General features: G+C 40.2%; 1 long non-coding RNA gene across 1 annotated transcript; it reads right to left on the minus strand.

The window, feature by feature from the left end:
• Positions 1–347: 347 nt before the first annotated feature.
• Positions 348–1,898, minus strand: LOC135227821 (uncharacterized). Its single transcript, XR_010318005.1, has 2 exons — positions 1,797–1,898; positions 348–597 (listed from the first exon to the last, which is right to left on the minus strand). It is a non-coding gene; the product is annotated as an uncharacterized LOC135227821 (long non-coding RNA).
• Between the last annotated feature and the right edge of the window lie 13,909 nt (positions 1,899–15,807).

Raw genomic sequence — 15,807 nt, forward strand, 5'->3', positions numbered from 1 at the left:
GCAGGAGGACATCGCCAGATCTCTTTCGACATGCCCCCAGGTGGATTTGAACCACCAACCTTTCAGTTAGTACCTGAGTGTTTAACCATTTGAGCCACCTAACCCGTTGCCATTGATTCTGACTCATAGTGACCCTGTGGAACACAGTAGAACCACCCCATAGGGCTTCTAAGAAGCAGCTGGTGGATTTGAACTGCCTACCTTTTGGTTAGCAGTCAAGCCCTTACCCACTGCGCAACCAGGGTCCTTGAGCCACCCAGGGACTCCATAATATACATTAACTCCTATAAGTGCACTGCAAGGCTATAATTTGCCCCTTATGGCTCAAAAACTGGCAGTAGATGAACTCAAGAGCATAAAACATTTACTTCTTTAGCATAGTGCCTGGCAAGTTGGTAGCACTTAGTAAATACATCTGGGTCTCTGAGGTGATTACTGGAAAGAGGGGAAGGGGATGAAGCAGAAAGTTGTAATGGGAAAGATGATCATGTCTCCAGCCGGACACTGATGGTCTTGGTTCCTTGGTCCAAAGCTTGTGAGCAATTTCTGACAGAACTTGGCCATTGAGATCTAAGCGTGGAGTGGCTGATGATATTCCTAAAAGAAATGAGAGTAAATCAGTCTGGGAAATGGGGATACCAGAAAGAAAGCAGCTCTGCTTGAAGACAGACATGTGAGATTGGGAGATAAAAGATTTTGAAACTAAAGAGATAGGAAACTTTTTGCATAAATAAGATCCATTTAGGGGCAGATACGGGAAAAAATAAATGTGAAGAGTGCAAGAAATGGGCCTAGGGAGGTCCTCTTGTTTATGTTTGCAGGGGGAGAGTGTCACATGTGACAAAGCAGAAGAATAAGAATGTGATCAGAGAATATGTGGAAGATCAGAATCTGAAAAATCCAGGCAGTAAGGATATCGGATATCGGTCAGCTTTGAAACAAATATATTCAAATGGAACTGCGGCGAGCTATTCTCTCCACATTTATTTCCTTTTCAGATAGTGTTTTTGAGAAGATTTACAGCAACCTGCTGACATCCTTCACTTCCATGCTGGAACTATTTGCAGAATATTTGTGATTGGTCTAGAATTAAACCGTATTCGTAGGATCTGTATCATCTTAATATTCACCTAACAGACCAGGCTTGGTTTTTCCTCTCACTGCTTAATCCCCAGGAAGGCCACTGCTACTGAGGAGGGTGTATTAGTTACCTAATGCTGCTTAAGAAATTGCCCCAAAACTTAGTAGTCTAAAACAAAAAATACTATGTGGGTCAGGAATTTGGGAGTGGCTTAGAAGGGTGCTTCTGACTTCCATGAGGCTGCAGTCCAGACATCCGCCAGGGCAGCAGTCATCTGAAAGCTTGACTGGAGCTACAGGGTCTGCTTCCAAGTTCACTCACATGGCTGAGGGTCAAAGGTTTTAGGACCCCAACACGTGAGCCTACCCATTGAGCAGATTGAATATCCTCACAACAGGGCACTCTCTTCCACAGAGGCAAGTCCAGAGGCCGCCCTTGGGGGTCCGTAGTTACACTGAGGAGCCCAGGGGGACAAATACAGAGAGACTCCTGGGGAGGCTCCGTTCACACAGGGGTGCTCCATGGGGGCGGCTCTCCAACCCTCCTCAGGAACTCTCTCGAGGGGCCAGAAGCAGCAGACACATAGGATCACTCTCCTACACAGGGGCACCTTGGGGGCGGCCCTCATACAAACACCTCAGAGTCCCCGGAGGGCCGCCCGCAGCCCTACCCCTTGGGGTGCCCGCCAGGTCCCGCTGTCCTCGCTCCCGCTTACCGGGATGGCCGGGTGAGGGACGCGGCTCCGGGGCTGACCGTCTCTACACCGCGGGCCTCCCGCCTTCATTGGCCGCTCGGCGGGCCTGCGTACTGGGTCCCAACGCCGGGGGCAGAGGGCGCAGGCGGAGCTGCAGACTAAGTAGGCGGTGGCGTCAGGGCGCGCGCCGCAGCACACCCACCCACCCCGCCCCCCGCCGCCAGCCGCTGCGGCGCGCGCGCCCGCCCCTCCCCGCCCAGCTGGCCACCGGCGCTGGGGAGCGAGGTGCTAAGGGACCGCTGGAGGGCGGCGGCCTGGCCGGGACTCGGCGTCGCGCTCCCATGAGCCCTCGGCCCAGGTGCCGATGGGCGTCCCCAGCCTGCGCCTGGCACTGCGGCGGGGCACTGAGCCAGCCTGGCCGCCTGGGGCAAAGTCGGTGTGGGTCCCAAGGAGGCGGCCAAGGATGGGGGGCGCCGCAGGGGCCCGAGGCCGCTCACAACTCCTGCCCACGCCAAGGCTAGGGCGCGGTCTGGTGTGTCCTGCCGCAGACATCTGCCTGGGGGTCGAAAATGACTCTCTCAGCCGCCCAGGCCGGTGCCCTACTTCGCCCCCAGACTCTGCTGCCCACCTAGGCTTCTGGGCCACTGGTCATCGGGCGCTTATCTTCCATAATGCCATCCGCCCCCCCATCCCGAATGCCAGTGCCCAAGAGTTCGCTGTTTTCTGAGACTGTTGGTCTTCCATCTCCAGCAATAAACCCATACCCTATTGTAACCCACTTTTTGCTGCAGCAACCTTGCCCCTCTGCAGTTCTGAGAGCTATAAAGTGCATTGCATTAAACTAGATGCTTTGAAAAAACTGAGAGTAAAAAAAAGGATGTTAAAAGTCTTAAGCCCCTAACACAAACTATAAAGCAGTAATTGAAGAAATACAAATATGCTGAGGACCTTTTTATTAAATTTATATTTTATGTATATTTTTAAAAAATTGTTGTGCTTTAAGTGAAAGTTTACAAATCCAATCAGTCTCTCACACAAAAACTTATGTACACCATGCTATATAGACTCCCAATTGCTCTCCCCCTAATGAGACATCTCACTCCCTCCCTCCACTCTCTTTTGGTGTCCATTTTGCCAGCTTCTAACTGCCTCTACCCTCTCATCTCCCCTCCAGGCAGGACATGCCAACATAGTCTCAAGTGTCCACCTGATCCAAGAAGCTCGCTCCTCACCGGCATCCTTCTCCAACCGACTGTCTAGTTCAATCCATGTCTGAAGAGTTGGCTTTGGGAATGGTTCCTGTCCTGGGCCAACAGGTCTGGGGGCCATGACCACCGGGATCCTTCTAGTCTCAGACCATTAAGTCTGATCTTTTCATGACAATTTGGGCTCTGCGTCCCACAGTTCTCCTGCTCCCTCAGGGGTTCTCTGTTGGGTTCCCTGTCAGGGCATTCATTGGTTGTAGCCTGGCACCGTCTAGTTTTTCTGGTCTCAGGATGATATAGTCTCTGGTTTATGTGGCCTTTTCTGCCTCACGGGGTCGTAATTACCTCATGTCCTTGGTGTTCTTCATTCTCGTTTGATGGAGGTGGGTTGAAACCAATTGATGCATCTTTGATGGTGGCTTGCTAGTGTTTAAGACCCCAGAGGCCACACTCCAAAGTGGGATGCAGGATGTTTTCTTAATAGATTTTATTATGCCAATTGACTTAGATGTCCCCTGAAAGCATGGTCCCCAAACCCCGCCCCTGCCATGCTGACTTTCGAAGCACTCAGTTTATTCAGGGTACTTCTTTGCTTTTGGCTTAGTCCAGTTGTGCTGACCCCACCTGTATCGTGTGTTGTCCTTCCTGCCACCTAAAGTAGCTCTCATCTACCATCTAATTAGTACATGCTGCTCTCCCATCCTCCCTTCTGCCCCCCTCTCATAACCATCAAACGATATTTTCTTCTCTGTTTAAACTATTTCTCGAGCTCTTATAATAATTGTCTTATACAATATTTGTCCTTTTGCAGCTGACTAATTTCACTCATCATTATACCTTCCAGATTCCTCCATGTTATGTAATGTTTCACAGATTCATCACTCTTCTGTATCGATGGTAATATTCCCTTCTGTGAATGTACCACAATTTATTTATCCATTCATCCGACGATGGGCACCCTGGTTGCTTCCATCTTTTTGCTATTGTAAACAGCGCTGTAATAAGCAAGGGTGTGCATGTATCTGTTCGTGTAAAGGCTCTTATTTCTCTAGGATATATTCTAAGGAGTGGGATTGCTGGATCCCATGGTAGTTCTATTTCTAGCTTTTTAAGGAATCACCAAATCAGTTTCCAAAGTGGTTGTACCTTTTTACATCCCCACCAAAAAAAAAAACCACCAGGAGTGTATAAATGTACCAATCCCTCCACAGCCTCTCTGACATTTATTATTTTGTGTTTTTTAGATTTGCGCCAGCCTTGGAGTGAGATGAAATTTCATTGTAGTTTTGGTTTGCTTTTCTCTAATGGCTAATGATCCTGAGCATTTCCTCATGTGTCTGTTAGCTACCTGAATGTCTTCTTTAGTGAAGTGTCTGTTCATATCTTTTGCCCATTTTTTAACTGGTTGTTTGTCTTTCTGTAGTTGAGTTTTTGCAGTATCATGTAGATTTTAGACATCAAGTGTTGATCAGAAATGTCATAGCTAAAAACATTTTCCCAGTCTGTAGGTAACCTTTTTACTTTTTTGGTGAAGTCTTTTGATGAGCATAGGTGTTTGATTTTGAGGAGCTCCCAGCTGTCTAGTTTTTCTTCTACATTGTAAGGAATGTGTTGTGTACTGTTTATGCCATGTATTAGGGCTCTTAACGTTGTCCCTATTTTTTCTTCCATGATCTTTATTGTTTTAGATTTTACATTTAGGACTTTGATCCATTTTGAGCTCGTTTTTTTGCATGGTGTGAGGTGTGGGTCTTGTCTCATTTTTTTGCAGATGGATATCCAATTATGCCAGCACCATTTGTTTAAAAGACTGTCTTTTCCCCCATTTAACTGTTCTGGGGCCTTTGTCAAATATCAGTTGCTCATATGTGGAATGGTTTATATCTGAATTCTCAATTCTGTTCCATTGGTCTATGTGCCTGTTGTTGTACTAGTACCAGGCCATTTTGACTACTGTGGCTGTATAATAGGTTCTAAAATCCGGTAGAATGAGGCCTCCCACTTCGTTCTTTTTCAGTAATGCTTTACTTATCAGGGGCCTCTTTTCCTTCCATATGAAGTTGGTGATTTGTTTGTCCATCTCATTAAAGAATGTTGTTGGAATTTGGATCAGAAGTGCATTAAATGTATAGATCGCTTTTGGTAGAATGGACATTATTATAATGTTAAGTCTTCCTATCCATGAGCAAGATACGTTTTTCCACTTATGTGCATCTCTTTTGGTTTCTTGCAGAAGTGTATTGTAGTTTTCTTTGCATAAGACTTTTACATCTCGGGTAAGATTTATTCCTAAGTATTTTATCTTCTTGGGGACTACTGTAAATGGTATTGATTTGGTGATTTCATCTTCGATGCTCTTTTTGTTGGTGTGGAGGAATCCAACTGATTTTTGTATTTTTATTTTGTATCCCCAATACTCTAGCTGAACTCTTCTATTAGTTTCAGTAGTTTTCTTGAGGATTCCTTAGGGTTTTCTGTGTCTAAGAGCATGTCATCTGCAAATAGAGATAATTTTACTTCTTCCTTGCCAATCTGGATGCCCTTTATTTCTTTATCTAGCCTAATTGCTCTGGCTAGGACCTCCAGACCAATATTGGATAAGAGCGGTGATAAAGGGCATCCTTGTCTCGTTGCCATTCTCAAGGGGAGTGCTTTCAGGCTCTCTCCATTTAGGATGATGTTGGTTGTTGCCTTCGTATAAATGCCCTTTCATATGTTGAGGAAATTTCCTTCTATTCCTATTTTGCTGAGAGTTTTTATCAGGAATGTGTGTTGAACCTTTCCAAATGCCTTTTCTGCATCAATTGATAAAATCATGTGATTCTTGTCTTTTAATTCTGTGATGGATTACATTAATTGTTTTCCGAATGTTGAGCCATCCCTGCATACCTGGTATGAATCTCACTTGGTCATGGTGATTTTTTTTTTTTTGATATGTTGTTGAATTCTATTGGCTAGAATTTTGTTGAGGATTTTTACATTTAAGTTCATGAGGGATATAGGTCTGTAATTTTCTTTTTTTGTCATGTCTTTACCTGGCCTTGGTTTCAGGGATATGCTGGCTTCATAGAATGAGTTTGGGAGTATTCCGTCCTTTTCTGTGCTCTGAAATACCATTAGCAGTAGTAGTGTTAACTCTTCTCTGAAAGTTTTGTAGAACTCTGCAGTGAAGCCATCTGGGCCAGGGCTTTTTTTTTTTGTTGGGAGTTCTTTGATTACCTTTTCAATCTCTTCTTTTGGTATGGGCCTATTTAGTTGTTCTACCTCTGTTTGTGTTAGTTTAGGTAGGTAGTGTGTTTCTAGGAAATCATCCATTTCTTCTAGGTTTTCAAATTTGTTAGAGTACAATTTTTCATAGTAATCTGATGCCATAGTTTTTCTTTCAGTTGGCTCTGTTGTCATATTGCCCATCTCATTTCTTATTTGAGTTCTTTGCTTTCTCTCCTGTTTTTCTTTTGTCAGTTTGGCCAATGGTTTATCAATTTTGTTGATTATTTCATAGAACCAGCTTTTGGCCTTGTTAATTCTTTCAATTCTTTTTCTGTTTTCCATTTCATTTAGTTCTGCTCTATTTTTTATTATTTGTTTTCTTCTGGTGCCTGAGGGTTTCTTTTGTTGCTCTCTTTTTTTTTTTTTTTTTTATTTGTTCATGTGGTAGGGATAATTCTTCGAATTCGGCCCTTCTTTTTGGATGTGTGCATTTATTGGTATAAATTGACCTCTGAGCACTGCTTTTGCCATGTCCCAAACGTTCAGATAGTAAGTGTTTTCATTCTCATTGGATTCTATGAATTTCTTTATCCCATCCTTAATGTCTTCTCTAATCCAGTCTTTTTTGAGCAGGGTATTGTTCATTTTCCAAGTGTTTCATTTCTTTTCCCTGCTTTTTCTGTTATTTCCACTTTTATGGCCTCATGGTCAGAGAAGATGCTTTGTAATATTTCATTGTTTTGGATTCTGCTAAGGCTTACTTTATGACCTAATATGTGGTCTATTCTAGAGAATGTTCCATGTGCACTAGAAAAGAAAGTATAGTTGCTTGCTGTTGGGTGGAGTGTTCTGTATATGTCTATGAAGTTAGGTTGGTTTATTGTGGCATTTAGATCTTCTGCGTCTTTATTGAGCTTCTTTCTGGATGTCCTGTCCTTCACTGAAAGTGGTGTGTTGAAGTCTCCTACTATTATTTTGGAGCTGTCTATCTCACTTTTCAATGCTGACAGAGTTTGTTTTATGTATCTTGCAGCCCTGTCATTGGCGCATAAATATTTAACACGGTTATATCTTCTTGGTGTATTTTCCCTTTAATCATTATACAGTGTCCTTCCTTATCCTTTCTGATGGATTTAACTTTAAAGTCTATTTTGTCAGAAATTAATATTGCCACTCCTGCTCTTTTTTGATTGTTGTTTACTTGATATATTTTTTTCCATCCTTTGAGTTTTAGTTTCTTTCTGTCTCTAAGCCTATGGCATGTCTCTTTTAGGCAGCATATAGATGGATCCTGTTTTTTTTACCCATTCTGCCATTCTCTGTCTCTTTATGGGTGCATTTAGTCCATTTATATTTAGCGTAATTTTAGATAGGTATGAACTTTGTGCCGTCATTTTGATGTCTTTTTTTGTGTGTTGTTGACAGTTTCTTTTTCCCACTTAATTTTTAGTGCTAAGTAGTTTATATATTGTCTTCTCCTCATATTTGTTATTGATTTTGTTTCTGCCGAGTCTCTCATTTTTGTCTTCTATTTTATTTTGATATGTAGAATAGTTTGTCTCCTTTGTGGTTACCTTAATATTTACTCCCATTTTTTCTAAACTTAAACCCAACTGTTGTTTCTTTATATCACCTTGTCTTCCTCTCCATATGAAAGATCTACAACTACATTTCTTAGTCCCTCTTTATTGTTTTAATGTTGTCTTCTTTTACATAATAACATTGCTATTTCCCAGTTTTGAGCATTTTTTTTTTCTTATCTTGATTTATTTTTGTGATTTCCCCGTCTGGGTTGACATCTCATTGCTCTGTCCAATGTCCTAGTCTTGGGTTCATACCTGATACTGATTTTCAAAACAAAGAAGTATTCCTTGTAGTTTTGGTTTGGTTTTTATGAATCCCCTAATCTTCTTTTTCTGGGTTTGGGTAATCTTTTTATCTGGAAATGTCCTAATTTCACCTTCATATTTGAGAGACAGTTTTGCTGGATATATGATTCTTGGTTGGCAGTTTTTTTCCTTCAATGCTTTATATAAGTCATCCCATTGCTTTCTTGCCTACATGGTTTCTGCTGAGTAGTCAGAGCTTATTCTTATTTACTCTCTTTTGTAGGAGATTTTTCGTTTATCCCTAAAAAAAAAAAATACCTGTTCTTAAAATTCTCCCTTTAGCTTTGCTTTTGGCAAGTTTGACTATAATATGTCTTGGTGACTTTCCTTTAAAACCTGCCTTATGTTGAGTTCGATGAGCATCTTGGAAAAATATCTTCCCATCTTCCATGATATCAGGAAATTTTTCTGTCAACAAATCTTCAATAATTCTCTCTGTATTTTCTGTTCCCTGTTCTGGTACTCCAATCACTCATAGGTTATTTTCTTGATAGAGCCCCACAAGATTCTTAAGTTTTCTTCTTTTTTTTAAATTCTTTTATCTGATTTTTCTTCATATATATTAGTGCCAAGTGCTTTATCTTCAAGTTCAGAAATACTGCCTTGCACTTGACCAATTCTGCTCCTCTGGCTTCCTATGGAATTGTCTAATTCTGTAATTTTATTGCTAATCTGCGTTTCTGATTGCTGTGTGTCTATGGATTTTTCCAGCTTATTAAATTTTACATTATGTTTCTGAATAACCTTTTTAATTTCTTCAACTGGTTTAGCTTTGAGTTCCTTGGCTTGTTCTGCATATTGCCTGATCTCCTTCCTGATATTTTGAAGTGTTCTGTATATTAATCTTTTGTATTCTTCCTCTGGTAATTCCAGGAAGGCACTTTCATCTGGAAAATTTCCTGATTCATTGTTTTGAGAGCTGGTTGAAATGATCATGGCCTGTTTTTTTTATGTGATTTGATATTGACTGTTGTCTTCGAGCCATCTATAAGTTATTTTATTAGTTTATTTTATGTTTGCTTACTGTGTCGTAGCTTCTTGCTTTGCTTTATTTTGTATTGGTATACCCCAATGCGTTGCTTGAGTGAGCTAGCTTGATTATTTTCAGTTTTAAAGCTCTGATGTTCTGTCTCCAGATGGCTAGAGCTGTTATCAGGTATGTCAGTCTAGGAGTCCGTTCACTTTTCTTGTATGGATTCAGCTTAGGTGTCCAGGCAGCTGGTCAGCAAGTGTGCGGTACGGGCACTGTCCTACAGTCTTAGAGGGGCAGGGGTGATTGGTGAAGGTACCAGTACCTGGTTGCAGCAGGGGTTCACGCTCTGAATAAGGCTGGGGACTGAGCATCATCCCCCATGTCTCTGAGGAAAGCGTGCCCCTCTTCCCTATAGCATACAGGTGGGTGGGCTCTGCAGGCAGACTGTGGGCACCCAACGTTTTGGTTGTAAGGACTGGGAGGTACCAGTTATCCTTGGACCCCTGTCACGGGTGGCTGTGTGGCCTGTGTGGAGCCACCAGCCCTTAGGCCCCTGATGTGAGTAGGTGAGGACTCTGTTTAATAGGCAAAGTGGTGTCAAACATCAAATACCAATCTCTCCACTACACAGCTGAAACAATTGTAGTCTGCCAGCAGGGGCCTACTCTCCTAAAATAGGCCCACACAGGTCCATGAAGGGGGGAAAGGTACTAGAAGTCCATGGGCCATATATGCCTGGGCAAGAGCTTCTTCTGTCCTGAGCTCCCCCAGTTAGTGGAGCTGGCACTTTATTTTTTCCCCAGCTGAAAATTTATTCCTTCTCCAAGGTTGGAAGGATAGATCTCGGTGCTCACCAGGGCCTATCTCAGGCCCAGGGAAATCAACAGTCCCTGAAGTCGGCTTGGCAGCAGGGTACGCAGTAAAATATATGCAAGTACTTAGCCTTTGCCAAGAGTGCTGTTCTTCTCTGGTTCCAGACGTGTGAGTAGGCTGTGTGGCTGGCTGCTTCTCCCTGGGGAAACTGCAGCCAAAAGCTAGTATCAGCCTACCTCAGCTGCTCCTGGGAATGGAGGCTGAGGGCTCCCAGCAATTCAGGTGCAGTAACTCCTCTCTGCTTCTGAACCGTCTCTTCCTCCCCCTGCTGCTTAATTCATTTTCTAACTTTTCCTTTGATGTTCAGGGCTTCTATGTTGTGATAAATATACACGTTTCACTTGTTTTTCCAGGTGTTTGTTGTAAGAGGTCTCACCAGAAGTGTCTGTTTATTCTGCCATCTTGGTCCCGCCTCTATGTTTTTCCTCCTTTTTATTTTGATGGGTAGATTTGGTAGCTTCCTTTTGTTTACCTTGAAATTTACGTTTACTTTTCTAAGTTTAAACCAGTCTTTTATTTCCTAATATCACCTTAACTTTCTCACATACTGAAGTTCTGTGATTACACTGCTTATTTCCTCTTTTTAGATTTAACATTGTCATTGTTTACATATTGACGCCTCTGATTCCCTATTTTCAGTCTTTTAGCTTTGATTTTTATTGTGAACCCTCTGTCTGGGTTGATAAGTGGCTGATCTGTCCTGTGTTCTAGTCTTGGGTTTTTTTCTGATGTTACTTCTCTAACTGGAGGGCTCCCTTTAATATGTCTTGTAATTTTGGCATGGTCTTTTCAAATTCTCTTAATTTCTGTTTATCTGGAAATTACTTAATGTAATCATTATATTTGAGAGACAATTTTACTGACTATATAATTCTTAGCTGGCATTTCTTTTTCCTCCAAGGCTTTCTATATGTCAACCCATTGCCTTCTTGCCTGTGTGGTTTCTACTGTGCAGTCAGAGTTTTGCTTATTGGTTCTCCTTTGTAGGTGACTTTTTGTTTATCCCTAGCCACTCTCAAGGTTCTTTCTTTTTCTTTGGTTTTAGAAAGTTTGGTGACTTTCTTTTGGGGTCTAAGCTGTATGGTGTTCGTTAAGCCTCTTGGATAGGTATTTTCTTGTCTTTCATGATATTAGGGATGTTTTCTACCAGCAAATCTTCAACAATTCTCTCTGTGTTTTCTGTTACTCTCCCCTGTTCTGGTACTCAGATTACTCAGTGGTTTTTCCTCTGGATAGTATCCCACATAATCCTTAGGCTTTCTTCACTTTTTTTTTTTTTTTTAATATTTTTCCTCAGACAAATTGGTGTCAAGGGATTTATCTTAAATCTCACTAATTCTGTCTTCCCTTGTCTATAATCTGTTCTTACAACCTTCTACGGAATTGTCTAATTCTAAAATTTGATTGTTACTCTTTTGAATTTCTATTTTCTGTTTCTGTATGGTTTCTAGCAGCGTGATTATTCTGTCGTTTTTTTCTTGTATTGTTTTCCTGAATCCTTCTATTGATGAACAAAGAATAAAGAAGATCAAAGAGGAATCGATGCCTTTGAATTATGGTGTTGGCCAAGAACATTTAATATACCAGAAACTGCCAGAAGAATGAATAAATCTGTCCTGGAAGAAGTACAGCCACAATGCTCCTTAGACGTGGTGATGGCAAGACTTTGCGTACTTTCAACATGTTATCAGGAGGGATGAGTCCCTGGAGAAGGACATCCTGCTTGGTGGAATAGAGTGTCAGAGAAAAAGAGGAAGACCCTTGGTGAAATGAATTGACACAGTGGCTGCAACAGTGGACTCAAGCATAACAAAGATTGTGAGAATGGCACAGGACCAGGCCGTGTTTTGTTCTGTTGTACATAGGGTCTCTGTGAGTGGGAACAGACTCGAGGGCACCTAACAATGACAACAACAACAAAATTTCTCTCTCATACTGGAGTTTTCCACAAGTCAACCCAAACTACATTTTAATTCCCAAAATAATATAGCAATATATCTTGGATTCTCCAGGAGAATCCTAAATTCAAATATTCTGTTGCTACCTTAGCCCATGATTCACACATTATGTTTAAAGCAGGACTCTGCTGACTCTAGGTCTGAAGGCAGATTTGTTTGTTATTCTGGCAGTCTATTGTATATTTAATATTCTTCGCCAACAGCATAATTCAAAGGCATCAATTCTTCTTTGCTCTTCCTTATTCATTATCCAGCTTTGGAATGCATATGAGGCTCTGAAAAATACCATGCCTTGGTGCAGGCGCACCTTAGTCCTCTACCCGACCCCTTTGCTTTTTAACACTTTAAAGAGGTCTTTTGTAGCAAATTTGCCAATGGAATAAGTCATCTGATTTCTTAATTGCTGCTTCCCTGGGCATTCGTTGTGGATCCAAAGTGAAATGAAATCCTTGACAAATTCAGTATTTTCTCTGTTTATCATGATGCTCTTTGTTGGTCCAGTTGTGAGGATTTTTGTCTTCTTTATATTGAGGTGCAATCTGTACTGAAGGCTGTAGTCTTTGATCTTCAGCAGTAAGTGCTTCAAATCCTCTTCACAAACCACTGTAAATCCCAAGAATGATGAAAAGAAAAACCGCACTTAGCATATCAGAGGGGAGCTACTAAAAAAGTAAAGGCAAAGAGAAAATTATAAATGTGGCAAAGAAATGGCTATTATTTTTAAAGGAACAACAATTTGATATCTTTATTCTTAAAAGATAAAAGAACAAAATGAGAAAAAATAAATTTTTTTTTTTTTTGTATTTTAAATGGTTTACAGAGCAAATTAGATTCTCATTAAACATTTTAATATACATCTTGTTTGGTGACATTGGTTGCCAACCCCACAACATGTCAACCCTCTCCCCTTCTTGAACTTGGGTGCCCCATTACCAGCTTTTTTGTTCCCTCCTGCCTTCTTGTCCATGCCCCTGGGCTGTGTGCCCATTTAGTCTTGTTTTGTTTTACAGGCCTGTCTAATCTTTGGCTGAAGAGTGAACCTCAGGAGTGACTTCGTTACTGAGCTATAAGGGTGTCTGGTGGTCAGACTCTCAGAGTTTCTCCAGTCTCTGTCAGACCAGTAAGTTTAGTCATTTTTGTGTGTGTGTGTGTGTGAGTTAGAATTGTGTGCTGCATTTTTCTCCAGCTCTGATTGGGGCCCCCTATTGTGATTGCTGTCAGAGCAGTCAGTGGGAAAACATTTTTGAAGTACTACACAAAATAATAATCAACCTAAAATTTTATGCAAACTGTCAATATACTTAAAAAGTGATTTTTGGAAAATAAAAATATTTCTACATGAATAAAAAAGTAATAATTGCCTCTCTTAGGCACGAACTTCAAGAAATATTCAAGGACGTCTTCTCACTTTCTCACACAAAGAAAATAAACAGAATGGAAATTTCTGTCTACACAATATAATAAAGAATAGCAAATTTATAGGGACATTTAAAAGGCATTTTTATCAACTTAAAAGTTCTTTGAAAGGTTAATACTATTGAATAATAATAACAATGTATTATAAATATTGTAACTTAAGTAGAAGTAAAATGGTTAACAACTGTAGTACAGATCAAGGGAGGAGATAAGTGGAAGTATACTATAAATTTCCTACATTATACATGACATGGTGTGATATTACTTGAAAATATAATGAACTAAAGTTGTAAAACCTTTATCAGTCATCAAAAATAAAAACAAAGGCATAACTGATAAGTCAATGTTTTTAATGTTGTTGTTAGATGCCGTCAAGCTGATCTCAACTCCTATCAATCCCATGTGGCAGAATAAAACAGCTCCAAAGGTTTTCTTGACTGTAATCTTTACAGAAGCATATCACCAGATCTTTCTCTTGTGAAGCTGCTGGATGAGCTTAGCAGTTCAGAAGCAGATCCTTTAACCATTTTCGTCTCCAGGTCACCAGGACTCTTTGATAAGCCAATAAAACCAAAACCAAACTCTTTGCAATGGAGTCAATTCTGACTCGTAGCAACCCTATAAGACAGAGTAGAACTGTCCCACAGGGTTTTGAAGGCATGGCTGGTAGATTCAAACTGCCAAACTTTGATTAGAAGCCGAGTTTGTAACCTCTGCACCACTGTGCTCCTAACAAGCCAATAGGAAAGAGAAAACAGAATACAAAAAAAAAAAAAGATTTTTGTTACCAATAGAAAACAAGTAGCAATATGGTAAGTTTAAACGTAATCGTATCAAAATTACTTTAAATATAATCTAAACACTCCAATTCAAAAGCAGAGAATGTCGGGGAGAAAAAAAATAGAAGTACATGTGTTCTAAAAAAATAAAATAACCAACCAGAAACCACACACACACGCACACACACAGACATTTTAAATGTAAAGTTACTGAGGTTAAAAAGTAAAAAAGATGGAAAAAAAGACAATGTAAAAACAAAGCTAAAATAGCTATATCAATATCAGTGAAACTAGATATCAGAAAAAGAAATCTACCACGGGCAAAGAAGAATATTTTTCGATGGCAAAATGGTCAACTCATCAGTAATACATGAAAACACAAATGCATATGCACCTGATAAGAGGGTTTCATAATAGATACGTCTGTGTCAGGGAGGTCTTGCTCTTCAGATAGGTGGGACTGCCATACTTTGAACACCAGTTTGCCGCTTTGCAGTCAGGAAATTGTCTCCTAGCAGAGAGCAAACATGGTTGTGAGGCTTAGGTGATGAGTTTTTCTCTACTCAGTAATCATAGTTTTGTAATACTCGTCCGTGGCCTACAAACAGTTAACTTATATATTTTGTCCAGTTTTTTAAAAATTGTTTTCAGTCTAAAATGATGTCATCTATGAGATCTAGAGTGCCAATATACTGATTAAAAAAAAAAAAATTTTAGTGACTGGCTAATAAAAAAAAAAAAAACTCAAATTTCTTCAATATGCTGTAACACGTTTTTTTTTTTTTTCCGTCTTAATTTCCTCTTTGAATTTGCTCAACTGATAGTGAGCCCAGCTCTCAAAATCTTTGTCTCTCATCTTGCAGTTGTTTGTTTGGATGGTTCAAGCATCCTCCTGTATTTTTGTCAGAATCCCAACCTGTCATCTCAGGAGAAGATAGCCTGTGTTTTCCAAGGCAAAGATCCTCATGCTCATTTCCCTGTTCTACAGTCTGAGGACAAAAATGCCCCAGTGTCCAAGACCATGTAGCAAACAGCCCAATTAAATGTGGCTGTAATTTATGTCTGCTTTCCTGAGTCACTGATTACTTTCAAGACAAATGTTTTATTAGAAATTTTTAAATGTGTGTGTAGAAAACTTTTGGTTGACCTTTAAGCCTATGCCAGCTGCCCAGTGTTTTATCAGACCCCTACTTTCCGGGAGGCCCCTGATAATTCAGTTCCTCTGACCTACTCTTTCCTCATCCATTCGTCCTGGGCAAGCTTCTCTGACCTATGTCCTGGAGTCAGTTCTCAATGTTAAAACAAAAACATAAAAAAACAGTCTGCACATTCACATTTATAAACCAAAGATCATTAACAGGACACTGAAGCTTGTCATGAATGATCTGTGGGATTATGAGATCTTTTTGCTTTCTTATGACTTCTGTATCTTTAAGTTTCATGAATTAGTTTTACAATCTTAAACAGATAAAAGTTCCAGTTTAAACATGAGATAAATTTTAGAGAAAATATAATTATTTTCTATTTTTTAAAATTATAAAAAAGGAAAAAAAATTACCCTTTTTTCCACCACTACAAAAAAACTCTTAAATATCCTTCAGTTTAATGTTAATTTTTCCATAAGTGAGTTCAATTAGTTGTGAATCTTATATTTCCCTTAATATGATTTTAAATGTATGTATATTTTCTATATCCTGATACGTTATTTCAATTTCTTACTTAATCAATT

Source organism: Loxodonta africana, chromosome 15, assembly GCF_030014295.1.
Source record: "Loxodonta africana isolate mLoxAfr1 chromosome 15, mLoxAfr1.hap2, whole genome shotgun sequence".
NCBI classification, from domain to species: domain Eukaryota; kingdom Metazoa; phylum Chordata; class Mammalia; order Proboscidea; family Elephantidae; genus Loxodonta; species Loxodonta africana.